Source organism: Tamandua tetradactyla, chromosome 9 (assembly GCF_023851605.1).
Source record: "Tamandua tetradactyla isolate mTamTet1 chromosome 9, mTamTet1.pri, whole genome shotgun sequence".
NCBI classification, from domain to species: domain Eukaryota; kingdom Metazoa; phylum Chordata; class Mammalia; order Pilosa; family Myrmecophagidae; genus Tamandua; species Tamandua tetradactyla.
In genome coordinates, this window is record NC_135335.1 from 106,609,427 (window position 1) to 106,622,169 (window position 12,743).

Here is a 12,743-nt window from a genome sequence, read left to right on the forward strand (position 1 = left end):
AAACTACAGACCAATCTCTCTAATGAATACAGATGCAAAAATCCTCAATAAAATTCTAGCAAATCGTATTCAACAACACATTAAAAAATTATACATCATGACCAACTAGGATTCATCCCAGGTATGCAAGGATGGTTCAACATAAGAAAATCAATTAATGTAATACACCATATCAACAAATCAAAGCAGAAAAATCACATGATCATCTCAATTGACGCAGAGAAGGAATTTGACAAGATTCAACATTCTTTCCTGTTGAAAACACTTCAAAAGATAGGAATACAAGGGAACTTCCTTAAAATGATAGAGCGAATATATGAAAAACCCACAGCTAATACCATCCTCAATGGGGAAAAATTGAAAACTTTCCCCCTAAGATCAGGAACAAGACAAGGATGTCCACTATCACCACTATTATTCAACATCGTGTTGGAGGTTCTAGCCAGAGCAATTAGACAAGAAAAATAAATACAAGGCATCAAAATTGGAAAGGAAGAAGTAAAACTATCACTGTTTGTAGACGATATGATACTATACGTCGAAAACCCAGAAAAATCCACAACAAAACTACTAGAGCTAATAAATGAGTACAGCAAAGTAGCTGGTTACAAGATCAACATTCAAAAATCTGTAGTATTTCTATACACTAGTAATGAACAAGTGGAGGGGGAAATCAAGAAACAAATCCCATTTACAATTGCAACTAAAAGAATAAAATACCTAGGAATAAATTTAACTAAAGAGACAAAAAATCTATACAAAGAAAACTACAAAAAACTGTTAAAAGAAATCACAGAAGACCTAAATAGATGGAAGGGCATACCGTGTTCATGGATTGGAAGACTAAATATAGTTAAGATGTCACTCCTACCTAAATTGATTTATAGATTCAATGCAATACCAATCAAAATCCCAACAACTTATTTTTCAGAAATAGAAAAACCAATAAGCAAATTTATCTGGAAGGGCAGGGTGCCCCGAATTGCTAAAAACATCTTGAGGAAAAAAAACGAAGCTGGAGGTCTCAAGCTGCCTGACTTTAAGGCATACTATGAAGCCACAGTGGTCAAAATAGCATGGTATTGGCATAAAGATAGATATATCGACCAATGGAATCGAATAGAGTGCTCAGATATAGACCCTCTCATCTATGGACATTTGATCTTTGATAAGGCAGTCAAGCCAACTCACCTGAGACACAACAGTCTCTTCAATAAATGGTGCCTAGAGAACTGGATATCCATATGCAAAAGAATGAAAGAAGACCCATATCTCACACCCTATACAAAAGTTAACTCAAAATGGATCAAAGATCTAAACATTAGGTCTAAGACCATAAAACAGTTAGAGGAAAATATAGGGAGATATCTTATGAAACTTACAATTGGAGGCGGTTTTATGGACCTTAAACCTAAAGCAAGAGCACTGAAGAAGGAAATAAATAAATGGGAGCTCCTCAAAATTAAACACTTTTGTGCATCAAAGAACTTCATCAAGAAAGTAGAAAGACAGCCTACACAATGGGAGACAATATTTGGAAATGACATATCAGATAAAGGTCTAGTATCCAGAATTTATAAAGAGATTGTTCAACTCAACAACAAAAAGACAGCCAACCCAATTACAAAATGGGAAAAAGACTTGAACAGACACCTATCAGAAGAGGAAATACAAATGGCCAAAAGGCACATGAAGAGATGCTCAATGTCCCTGGCCATTAGAGAAATGCAAATCAAAACCACAATGAGATATCATCTCACACCCACCAGAATGGCCATTATCAACAAAACAGAAAATGACAAGTGGGAAGAGGACGCGGAGAAAGAGGCACACTTATGCACTGTTGGTGGGAATGTCAAATGGTGCAACCACTGTGGAAGGCAGTTTGGCGGTTCCTCAAAAAGCTGAATATAGAATTGCCATACGACCCAGCAATACCATTGCTGGGTATCTACTCAAAGGACTTAAGGGCAAAGACACAAACGGACATTTGCACACCAATGTTTATAGCAGCGTTATTTACAATTGCAAAGAGATGGAAACAGCCAAAATGTCCATCAACAGACGAGTGGTTAAACAAACTGTGGTATATACATACGATGGACTATTATGCAGCTTTAAGACAGAATAAACTTATGAAGCATGTAATAACATGGATGGACCTAGAGAACATTATGCTGAGTGAGTCTAGCCAAAAACTAAAGGACAAACACTGTATGGTCCCACTGATGTGAACCGACATTCGAGAATAAACTTGGAATATGTCATTGGTAACAGAGTCCAGCAGGAGTTAGAAAAAAAAAAAAAAGAATGTGAAAAGCCAACCTACAAAATCGGGGGGAAAATGGTTGCAAACTTATAGCTGATATAATTTAATATTGAGAATATATTAACTCCTACAATTCAACAACAAAAAGATAAACAATACAATTTTAAAAATGGGAAAAGGACTTGACTAGCTATTTTTCCAGAGAAGATATACAAACGGCAACAAAAGCGTGAAAAGATGTTCAGCATCATTTGTCACTAGGAAAATGAAAGTTAAAATCACAATCAGAAAAAAAAAAAAACCACAATGAAATTTCACACCACTAGGATGACTGTTATTTTAATAAAGAAAATTAAAATGTTGACAAGGATGTGGAGAAACCAGAACTCTGGTGCATTGCTTGGAGATTATAAAATGTTATAGCTGCTGTGGGAAATGTGGTTCCTCAAAAAATTAAATATAGTAATCATCATATGACCTGGCAATTGTACCCCTAGATATACACCCAAAAGAATTAAGTGGGAGCTCAAAGTGATACTTTGTGAATTGCAGCATCATTCACAACAGACAAAAGATAGAGGACCCAAATATTATCCACATATGAATGGATAAACAGAGCATCTTACACACTTGCAATGGAATATTATTCAATCATAAAAAAGGAATGAAGTTCTGATACAGGCTACAACACGAAGGAACCCTGAAAACCTCATGCTAAATGAAATATGCCAGGCATAAAAGGATGCACAATTCAAATTATATGTAACTAGAACAGGTAACTTGATAAAGACGTAAGTAAATTAGAGGTTATCAGAGCTGGGAGAAGGAAGGAATGGGAAATACAGCTTATTGCATACAGAGCTTCTGTGTGGGGTGATGAAACTTTTGGAAATTGTTAGTGGTCATGGTTACCCAACATTTTCAATGTAAAAAATGGCACTTAATTACATACTTGAAAATGGTTGAAGTGGAAATTTTTATATTATATATATTTTTTTACCACAATAAAAACTGAGATACAACTAAATTAGTGACTCTCAAGCTGATATTAGTATCACATAACGGGAACAGAGATGTGACTTCACGGGCACATGTACACCTAAGAGTTGTGCTAATGCTCTATTTTCTCTGTTTTAAGTGCATATGCACATTTTTCCAAGCAAGGGTTGCTAAACTACCTTACTTTCTCAGAGGACTTCAAAATTTGTAAAAGGGTGACAAACACAAACCTATCCTAATTTTGTTCCCAACTGGAATAGAGTATTTTCATTAAGTAAAAATAAAACATACAAAGTTCTAATTGTGCTGGGACTGTCCCAATTCACCTACGTATCACAAAGTGGGGAGAAAAATGTGCAAGAAACAAATTTCAAGGAACAAAATGCTCGGGCAATATTTTCACTGAACAATTCCCAAAATGCTCATGTGTGAGCAATGTGAAACTTCTAAAAATACTGTTTGCTGAAATACCAGACGAAATTTCAAATCTTTTTCCAAATCCTTTTAAATATGATCTAAGATTTTAGAATCATTACACAATCATCTTATATAATCCTTGAGCCTATGGATACTTTAGTAACTAAAACATTGTGACTATGAGCTTTTACATTCATTAAGAGATAGATATGGTTGCTTTATTTGAAGTTTCTTTAGTGCTTAATGACTGAACACACTAAGTGACAGCAACATTTGGACCAACTCTTGACAAGCCTTCTTGAGAGGTCTGCTGATCAAGTTATCACGTCAGAGGGGGAGAGAATGCAAGAGTGAAAATTTTCAAAATTCTACTACAAGAGGAATTGCTGAAGCAACCCCACACAACCCCAAACAGAGAAAAGTTTAGTCAGGAAATCATGTTTGTCTTCAGTTGTTTTATCAAGGAAAAGAGAGATTCTTAGAATTATTTTCTATCTTTCCAAGGACCTGTTTCATATCAAGTAGCAGGGAAACAGACTTCAGCAGAAAATATACTTGTCTAAAAATTAATCCTCTGAAAGGAGAGAACTTGTCTTCTGAGTTGAAAGGGAGATTTTAAGTATCAGGAATGTTCAGAGAGAGCTTTCTGTACTAAATGGGAAGGTGGGTTCTCCTATAATGGAATCTTCTGTCAATACTTAACTTCTGTGACCCTAGGATTCAAGAATGATCACTTGTTATTACAGAGGACATGACTGAAAAACAGGGTGGCACCTATGAAATGGTCTTAAATGCTAACTGTGAGATGAAGGCCAATGCAGAGTACCTTGTAACCAAAGCACAGGGTATTACAGCTAGTTACATTATTGAGTTTTGGATCAAAGCTCAACTACTTTCTTTTTAGAGTTTCTAATTCCTAAACCAGATGTCTTCCACCAGAGCCCGTCTCTTTTTGAAAAGATGTGAGGAAGGGATTAAAGCTCTTCAAGGCAAAACCATATCGTGCTAAGCATTATCACACTGTGGAAATATGCTTGCATGGAGAAGTGTAAGCAAACAGAGGAATCAGAGGTGATAAGGAATAAGAGGTGAGCAAGGACAAAATGGCGAATGGCTCTCAAGATATGGATAAATAATTCGAAATTGGTTTAGGAAAGCAAAAGGGAGCTTGGAGAAGAAATTGAATGAAAGAGCAAAGAGAAGTTAGAAGATTAGAAAAGCTAGACAAATTACAGTGGGAATCATGATTTTGAAGTGATTACAGAGGGGGTAACGGCCAGATTGTGAGATAGGAAACCAAAAGACAAGGATGGATAGACCTATTCCCTGAACAGGAATAATACCTTCATGAGACCCAAGAAGGCAGTTCGTAAATAACAAAAAATGAGGTCTTTTCTGAAGCTTGGTCATTACATTACATGGATCCCAAGGGTGCTGAGCACATGTGACAGTATATGTGCCACCTTTACATAGCATTCATGAGGAAAGGTTTGTTGTATGAAGAAACACGTATTTCTGTTCTTACATCAAATAATCACTTAATTTCACTACTCTGGGGAAAAATAAATTGGCCATTGGATTTGAAATGTTGATAGTTTATACTACAGACTGTCTTTTTAAGAATTGGTTGCACTTCTATCTACAAGTCAAAGAAGAGTATTGATTCTTGAAATCAAAGAATTAAAACAGAAATTCCTTATTTTGCATCTGGCCATTCATTCCTTACAGGGGTTCACTGTTCAAATTAAGCTATGGAAAAAAAAAATCAATCCTAGAACCATTTTCAGTTCTCCATAGTTTCACCTTTGCGCATCTTTGTTTATCCCACATAAGCATCCAGACATACCAAAGCAGATTTTTTGCTTGTACACTGTTTGGTTTGTATGTTCAGGATTTGTAATTATAAGAACGTGGAGTACAGTGGAAGAACCTTCCCTCATAAAATGTAAAAGTCTCATAATTAATAGCATTATTTCCTATAGATAGATACCATATAGATTCATTATTATATAGATTAATATAATTTAAATGTGTACATTTCACTGTTTATTTCCGTATGATTGTATACTCGATTGTTAATAGAGATCTAAAACTTTATTGCTAACTTCTATTTCTCAGAACAATAAAAAACCTTGCCTTCCCAACCGTTCTTCAAATCTTGATACTTCCATTAATCAGAGTTCTGAAATACAGAAATTCAGATCTGAATGTTTGCTCATTTTTTTAAAAATTCCATTATGGAAACTGTCAAAAATGTAAGTTCAATAACCATAAGATTGCCAGGCAAGAGAAGTTGAATTCTCTTATTTAGTATGCCCCTATTCCCAGTAAGCTATCTTAGTGTTATATAATACATAAACAGTACTTATCTCTTTGGTTATTCAAAACAGATTTACAGATATTTAATAATAGTAATTAGAATTCAAGTGTCATATTCCAGAAACATTTCAATAACCAAAAAAGATACTTCATAAAAATACCAACTTTTAAACCCTAAAATATTACCAACATTTCCAAGATAAAGCTTGTCAAATACATCCATCAGTTAGATTCACAAAGCTGCATATTGAGCTCACTATTCTTCAATTAAATGCAAAAAAAACTGCTTATAGGCCAGTGACCATGTACGAGAATATAACAGGAGCATACTTTCTGTTACTTAGGGTAGAGTCAATGTGTTAAAATAATTTGAAAACAGTAAATAGTGATATAACGTCAGTCAGAAGTCACAGAAACAGAAAGAAAAAAAAAACAGATAATTCATACAGAAAAATCCTTCCTATTAGCAACATGGATGCATATGATCCACTCCAATACTACACTTTAAAGTTGTGGAAACAAAGAAAACAGTTATTTCAAGTGTATGTTTACTGAAATTCTAAATTAGTTATTGCACAATAGCTGCTTATTGGAGCAAGTAGAAAGAAGTGCAGGGAGAAGGAAGAAGGGAGGATGGGAGCGAGAGATGGGTAAAGAGGGAGACAGGGAGAGAGAGAATGAAAATGGAATGTTTCTCCCCATATAGCAATTCTCAGTGGCTCCTATCCCCAGAGTCTTCTGCCAAATATTAAGTTGTTGATTGACTGTTTCTCACTATTCCCTACCCCAGGCCATTCCACCTTGGCAAGACCATCTGCTTATCGGAAGCCTTTGTAGCTTGTGGTGTTTTATTGGTATAATTGCTTCTTATACTGTTGCTGTGCTTTGGAGATTTTGTATCAAGGACAGTCATGACTGCCTCTTCCAGGAACTGTTGGGGTAATGAATGGGGAGTGTTGCCTACTTAGGAAAATTGTTCTACACTTTTTTTTATAGAGCTTTGTTAAGAACCTGTGTGGTGGACACACACCATACAGTTCACCCATTTATGGCTTTTAGTATACTCACAATCTTTACATCCATTGCTGCTATCAATTTTGAAACATTTTCATCATCTCAAAAGAAGGCCCACGTTTCTTAGCCAGCACCCTCCAATACCCCATCCACCCACCTTAGGCAATCAGTAATATGCTTTCTGTCTCTGTAGATTTGTCTATTCTGGGCATTTCATACAAATGGATTCATATAATATGTGATTCATTGTGACTGGGTTCTTTCATTTAATGTAATGATTTCAAAGTAATCCATATTGTTACACGTATCAGGACTTCAAGCCAAATAATATTACACTGAACTGATCATCCACATTGGTCTATCCATTCATCAGTTGATGGGTATTTGAGTTATTTTTATATGGGGGCTATTATGAATGCTATTATGAATATTCATATACAAGTTTTCATGAGGATATATGTTTTCATTTCTCTGGTGTATATACCTAAGAATGGAATTGCTTGGTCATATGATAACTCCATGTTTAATCATTTGAGAAACTGCCATACTGTCTCTATTTTTTTTTTACTCATTACCAAATATCTAAAAAATAATGACCTGGAAAATATCAATGCCAAATTCTTCTAACATGGTACAGTTCATTGACCCACAACTTAGACCAAAATCTCCCAGTGAAAATGTACATGATCGCACTATGAATTAAAATGCCAAAGACATTAACTAGATGGACTTATAACAGCATGAGTATCTCTTCTGATTACAATATACTAAGTATTGTCAGTGCAAATTAACTTTAAAAGTTACCTGAAAATAGAAGCACATAATGATAGCTTTCTCATTAAAAATAATTCATGTTATTTTGTTGCTCTGGAATGTCACTATAAAAATGCAAGTGGAAAAATAATACAACTTCTAATAAAATATGCAAATAGGTACTATTTTATAGTTTATAAGTAACGTCAGCCTAAACACTCCTTATTTAACCCGCATACCATATAAGTTAAAAGGTCTCTTTCAGATGAGAAAACTAAGATTCAAAAAAGGATAAGTTGCTCAAAAATATTAAATAACTATTATAGAGATTGACCCCAAGACTCTGAAGTTGAAGTCTAGAGCAGCTTCAATGGTAACTATTCTATTTAAAGGAAAACCCTTGGCTATGTTCATCCATCCAATCTCTACTCTCCCTTTTCCTCTTTATTCCCCCCTGCCCTGCACACACCACATATAATACTCGAACTGCACACTTAACTCATACACCATAAAATTTAACATATACCATTGAATACATATATACAAATCTCACTCACACACATACAAACCATACATGTAGAACACACATATAAAAGCTTCACACACATCACATTCATATATACATTCATCACTCCCAGATCTCACATATGGATATATCTCTCATACACACGTGGAACCAGCTCATACACACACACACACACACACTCACAATCACACATGAGAATGAAAGTCCCAATTTGATGCATCAGATTACAAGGCTAAAGAGGGGACAAGATATAATAAATGAGGCCTGTCTACTCTTCTCACCTTCCTTCCTCCAGTGCTGACTAGGTAATAGGAGTCAAGGTGTCATCTGTTGTGCTGGAAAGCATCTCTTAAGTCCATGCATCACATGGTTGACCGGCAGGCAGTTACATCCAAATATGGATTTGGGCTTTGGAGTAGGTAGGCATCCTGCCTAAAACCTAAACCATATGTTGGAAGTAGCAGGAGGGGGATTCAGGCATACTGAGCACTTAGGCCTGATACCATCACTAGCTGTGAGAACTTCAGGAGGTTTCTTACGCTTTTAAACCTCAATGACTTTACTAATGATTAAACACTTATTGTAGTTGCTAAAAGACTTAAGAATAAATACTCCACATTAACTGTTAGATACATAGTAAGAATCAATAAATGGTAGATATCATTACTATGACAACTGTTTTGATCTCTGCAAGATACATACTTAGAAATGTAGCTGCAACAAGAATTGTCCCGAAAGAATGAAATGTCAAATTAGAAAGGAAATTGGAAGCATATCATCTGGAAGTAATACTATTATAAAGAATATAACCGGGCCTCTCCAGTGACAATTCTATGAAAGAAGTGATGAGGAGTCTTAACAGAGACTGTGGGATTGTGAAAACCTTGTGTCTGATGCTCCTTTTATCTACCTTATCAACAGACGAGTAAAACATATGGAATAAAGATGAATAACAGGGGGAACAGATGTTAAAATAAATCTAGAGTGAAATGCTGGTGATGGGTGAGGGGGAGGGGTGGGGGGTATGGTATGTATGAATTTTTTTCTGTTTTATTTTTTTTCTGAATAGATGCAAATGTTCCAAGAAATGATCATGATGACGAATATGCAACTATGTGATGATATTGTGAATTACTGATTATATATATGTAGAAAGGAATGATCAAAAAATTACGAATGTTTGCGCTTATTGGGTGTTTTTTGGTATTAAAAAATAATAATTTAAAAAAAAGAATCTTAACAAAAAGGAGTCTTAAGGCAGGCCTGTCCAAAAATCTTGGTTTTCCTTATTATATTGTTCCAGCTGTGTCCTTTCTCCGATACAGGATTCAGCTACACCACTGAAGTCTATATTCACTCCCTAAAGAGCTTTAACCACATTCGAATGAGTCACTGCCCTCTTTCTCACCCATCACTGCACAGGTTTTTGCTACAAGTATAGAAACCTGAAGATGGCTGTATTTTTGCCTTTTTAATAATTAGCAATGACTGTTTTCATATAAGGTTTTGGTTACAAAGATGTCTAGAGTCCAAGTGTACGGAATTGAGAATACCATTAAAGCCAAAACCATGAAAGTGGACTACAGTGCTACTTTACAATTTTGAACCTTGGATTTTGTTAAATGAAGGACAGAGGATCAGCAAACGTGAGCATATGAATTACTGAAATATTCTTCGCATTCATGTGAATAGGACAAAAGCTGCTGAAACTGTGATTCAAAGCAAGCAAACACAGATTCCAAATCCCAAGTACTGTGTCTAAATTCACAATGAGAATAGCTATTTTAAAAAACACGGTTGTGTTATTTCTGCAACGTGAAATTTACCACTCTGAGATCATTATGCCTAGAGTAACCCCTGCTGGCCTGTCTACTGTATGGCTCATGCTAAAAGGATGCAGAGAATGGATGATTTTACAGAGGCAAATGTAATAAAGGGAGCAGTTTTCCAACAGTGCATTTACCAGTATTACTGTAGAGTTTTGTCACCCAAAACCTGCACCTTTCCCCACAGTTTAGTATGCTCTTAACACTTTTATCAAGTCAAGTTTCAACAAATATATTAAAAACTTTAGAGTTCTGACAATATAAATAATATTTAAAAATCAGCTGATAAAATCAATTTTGCTCACATTAGATAGCTTTCCCTTGGTATCATTTTATGAAAAAGGCAAATTATCAAATAATGTTTGAAAGCTCCATTACCTGCTCTGAGTTAACAAACCAGATGAGGGCTAAGTATGAGCACATCACCAGATGGCTAATTGACATGGCAAACAACTGGGGACAGCTCAGGTGAGCAGGATTTTCACGTGTCCTGGGTATTATCTGCTTTGACAGATCTGACTATGGACTTTGCATAAATAACATGCAGATCCCCCTTTATTGCATGCTCAGGTTGCTAGTAAATAATTCATAAATCCCTAAGCAAGAATAGGTAAATGAACTTCTGCAGAAGGAATTTACCATTCAATCCCTTGAATTCCATATATCAAGGTATCCAGGAATGAAGAAGAACATAGAATCAAGAATAATACATGTGATAGCATTTCATATCTTTCTGGCCCACAGCACCTTTTTTGCCTTCTTCATAAGAAAATAAGTAATATTAGCTAATGGTCCCTATTACATTTTGGTGTTTGCCTCCCTAAAACTCCTAGAACAGTTATTTACTATGTAATCACTTATATAGAACGTTAAGATGTAGAAATTACCTAAATATGCTCATTTCTACTACTATTGTTTTCTTAAAAATAAATATCAATTTTAAGTCTTTTTTCTTGTCATATGAGAGAAATATTGAGTAATCATTTTATTTAATCTGTTTGGCAATTTGGTAATATTTTGATGTTTGTAACTATTTATATTTTTCTGCACAAATGAACTATTTTACTATATACAACCTCCCCCCCCCCCGGGAACCTCATATTATCTCTCACATAATGACAACCATGAAAGAGGACGACCTATTTATAAATTAATTACATTGTCAGTGTTGTTATTGGCAACATATTGCTGAGCAACTGCAATGGAGACAGAGGGTATCAAAATATACAGCAGGAATCTAAACCATATTAAGGTAGAATGAACTGACAAAGGTTAACAGGATAACGTAACATTCAGCTCTGCTTCTTTTCTTACCCTCACTTTACTGCAACACGCATACAGGAAAATTCTCCTTTCTTCTTCCTCCATCACACTAAAGAGAATGGAGTGCTTTATTTAATAATTGAAGCCAAAATAACCAATGTTTTCCCATATTTAAGGCATTTATTTCATTCTTATGTAATTTAGGAACAGCCTTAGCGCTACCAGAAATTTAGAGTTCATGAAAGTTCTGATGTTAACACGAACATTTTACATTTTTGTTCTTACTAAGTTTCAAAGGACTGAAGTACAGAAAGGCTACAGAACCCGATCTATGCATTTCCATTCTCCTAAACCACTCATAAGGTTTAATAATCTGTGTTTATTAGCATTTTCATGGTGAATGATGTAGATACCTCAAGACATATACTCTTGTTGTCAGGCCTGTTGAGCCCACCATCAAATAAATCTGTGACTGCCCATGGTACGGTGTACTAACATATTTATTTTGGCAAGTATGAATCATTCAATGTTTTAAAATGTATTTTTGACAAGTGTAAATTATTCAATAAGAGCTTTCATATATATTGCTTGATTTTAGGTTTGTGAAGTAGACCATGGTTTGTTCATGAATAGACTTGCCTTCTGTGTTAAGAATTTAGATTTTGTCTAATAGTCATTGGGTGCCACTTTAAAAGACAGGCAGTTTCTTTTCAGAAAGACTTCTCTGGCAGGCACAAAGCTGTAGTTTCCAAAGTGGAATGGGCACACTCCAAGGGGTGATCAAGGTCATCCATTGGATACAAGAAGAAAATGCAAAATTTGGTGTGTGTGTGTATATGTATGTGCGTGTGCCTGTGTAGATACACGTGTATTTATTCTACTATTTAATTTTCCTGTTTGCTTGTAACTTCTAGAATAAATACATGTATATAATTTATAAACTCAATCTACCTAAGCAAGCACATTAGCAGTTCATGTGTAGTCTTTTTTTTTTTCTTTGCTGATGACAAATGAGATCATAAAGTTTAGAAAGTACAATAAAGTAGAAAGCAGAAAGATCAGTGAAAGGCCTGTGAAAATAGTCTGGAGAAGAAAAGATGAGGGTCTGAATTAACAAAATGGAAATAAAGAAAAGGAGAGAAAGATGCATGTATATAATTGATATAAATAAACAAATCACAATGACTGACCAATTGTGAAGAAAGAGAAGGGTAAGTGTGCCAGTTTGAGAGCATTGTGTACCCCAGAAAAACCAAGTTTTAATCCTGACTCAATCTTGTGGGGGCACCCATTTCTTTTAATCCTAATCCAATATTGTAGGGCAGAAACAGTTGATTAGATTATCTCCATGGATATG

At 35.1% G+C, this 12,743-nt stretch overlaps 1 protein-coding gene across 17 annotated transcripts in view; it reads right to left on the reverse strand.

Annotated features, from left to right (window-relative positions):
* PDE4D (phosphodiesterase 4D) overlaps positions 1 to 12,743 on the reverse strand; it is a 1,724,553-nt gene that overhangs the window by 726,801 nt on the left and 985,009 nt on the right. Inside the window, exon 2 of one of the 17 annotated variants that reach the window (XM_077117230.1) lies at positions 11,438 to 11,495. The exons of the other annotated variants lie outside the window; for them this stretch is intronic. The gene's annotated coding sequence lies outside the window, so the exon portion shown is untranslated. The remainder of the gene's footprint in view (positions 1 to 11,437; positions 11,496 to 12,743) is intronic. 17 annotated transcript variants of the gene reach the window in all.